The sequence below is a fragment of the Penaeus vannamei genome, chromosome 5, assembly GCF_042767895.1.
Source record: "Penaeus vannamei isolate JL-2024 chromosome 5, ASM4276789v1, whole genome shotgun sequence".
Classification (NCBI taxonomy): domain Eukaryota; kingdom Metazoa; phylum Arthropoda; class Malacostraca; order Decapoda; family Penaeidae; genus Penaeus; species Penaeus vannamei.
Window position 1 is genome coordinate 42,734,018 of NC_091553.1, and position 2,500 is coordinate 42,736,517.

General features: G+C 43.0%; 1 protein-coding gene across 2 annotated transcripts in view; it reads left to right on the top strand.

Moving 5' to 3' along the window:
- LOC113827101 (uncharacterized) overlaps positions 1-2,500 on the top strand; it is a 148,777-nt gene that overhangs the window by 79,589 nt on the left and 66,688 nt on the right. The gene's annotated exons all lie outside the window — the stretch shown is intronic.

Sequence of the window (2,500 nt, forward strand, 5' to 3'; positions counted from 1 at the left end):
AGTCATTGCCCACGACGCGCCTCAGACTCACGCAAGGGAGGAAAGGGGTTGACAGAGAGGAAGGTGTAGCGATGGAGGGGAGAAGAGGAGGAGGGGGGGGGGGGCTGCTGGAGGTTGGGGAGTCAAGGGAGGGGGCAGTGTGGGAGGCGTTCTCCGGCCACTAATTTGATTCCCCCCCACTACTCTGTTTTCAATTTCATGGGTCCCTGGCCGGCACTCGGAAAACACAATTACAGTTTCTACGGGTAATGCATGGTAGATTTTGATAACTACAATTGACTGGCGTTGTTGAATACCGAGCGTTGATTACCTGTGCATTCGCAACGTAATGGAGTATTACACAAAGAAAAAAAGAAAAAAAACTAATACACAAAGTAATTGGGTTCGACGCGAATGCAGGAACTCGATCTCCTGCCAGACAACCGAAGCGCAACATTACGAGGGCCAGCATACACCATCCCTCAGAGTATACAGATTCTAACCTCAACCTGGTACATTAGGCCATGAGGCTACTCTAGAGTCTAGGCCCTACTCTATCTTAATAAAGTATATAACCTTCATATATTGCACTTCCAGCTTATATATTGCACATTTCCAGCACCCATCACAAGCACCAAGCTTGTAATTACAACTGCTATGTTATAAATCTGAGTGTACCATTGCCTACTCGGGGTGCCGCAGGGGGAGGGGGAGAGAGGGCGGAGGGGAATAATAGATAAGGGCTAACATATAGCTATAATATATTGCTAAAACACATTACTCTAATACATCGCAACGATAGACAGGTGCAGCAGACAGGCATTAGAGTCGCATCGAAACAAAAGGATCCAGAGTTGAAGAAAATTTTGAAAAAAAAAAAACGATACACATGTGAAAAGGATATGCAACGAGACCAAACAAATGACATGCGCTGGCTTTGGCTTTCCTATCCCTCCTCCCTCTGCCAGCTCAGTGACAACAATCCCATGATATGAAATGCGACAGCCAGGGTCGTTTGGTGAGTAGTTAACGACCTCATTGTAATCGCTCTTTCTCTGAACACCTTTCCTCCCCTGGCCGAGATGTTAATTACTGGGGTGTAATTAAGGGCTCCTTCCTGGATGCAGCGATCAAGGTGTGACGCCGCCGGGAAGAGGATTTCACAGATCATTATGACATGAATTATACGCTGTTAAAGGTGTGCTCCTTTACGCTGCACATTCTCACCTTGCATTAGGTACTGTGCGAGGACATACAGAGTATGTACGTAGGAACTTGCGAGTCTTTACCTTTTTAAAGTTAAAATCTCTTCAAAATGAAAATACAAAATATGGAACCAAAACCCCAAACGACGGCAATGAAAGCATAAAAAGAACAGAAAGAAAAAAAGTTACCACAGCAATAACGAAAAAAATAAAACGTACTGGTGATAACGAGTAAAAATGGAAGGGTTAACAACTTCAAAATGCTTTCTCGAAAAAAGAAAAAAAAAGTTTAAGAACAAAGATAACTCGGGGAAACGAAATACATAAGGGGAATACTACTCTGTAACTGCAGAGACTTTCCCTTTTCTTTATAACGAAGAAAAAAGACACTGTTGACCAGGGTAGAAAGGGGTAGAAAGAGGGGGGGGGGAGAGAAATACAGGACATAAACAGGAAAAGTGTAACATGACATGGAAATAAATTTGAGGGGATAACGAGCCAGGAGAGGGGAAAATATTAGGTGTAACGAGGTCTGTTTACAGGTAGCGGCCGCCGCAGCACAGGTAACAAATCATAATTGTGGACAGCAAACTCGACATAAACAAAACAAATTGCTAGGCCGCTAGTGTAAGGGATTGGGGTGGAGGAGGGGGAGTGGGGAGCTGGGGGGAGGGGAGTCCGTGACGTTTTTTACCTTGAAGAACGAGGGGAAACAAAGGAGGTAAAATGATTGCAGAGGATTGGGGTAAGAGGGGAGTTTGAATTGAACGGAATTTTTGTAATGCAAGATTCAAAGGGGTTAGTATTTGAGGACGGGAAGTTTTGATAGCATGAAAGACGTTTAAGCGGTGTCTCTTTTGAAATCCCGTTATGAAAACTCAAGACAATAAAAAACACACGGTAATAACAACACGTCGACAAGGGAAGCGGAGTTCAAACACACAGACAACAGTTGCTTGATCATCGCTACGAGAAAAGTGGACAGCAATAAAACAGCAAAGATTAAGGACAATTTTTAAGGAATGTTTCTTGTTCCTTTTCATAACATTTCCGGAAAGTATGATGGGAGTTGATGTGTGTGCTTGTGCTTTTGTCCGTTTGTACCCGCTGCTCGTGTTAGTGAGTGTCTTTGTCTCGACGCTTCTGAATGCGTTTGTCTATTTGTTTACAATTTTATGTATGTATGTATGTGTCTATCTAATGTATGTATGTATGTGTCTATCTAATGTATGTATACATGTGTTTCTGTGTATATGAAGTATTTATATATACTGTGTAGTTTCTATATGCCGGTTAATGTCTGCATGAGCGTGTCT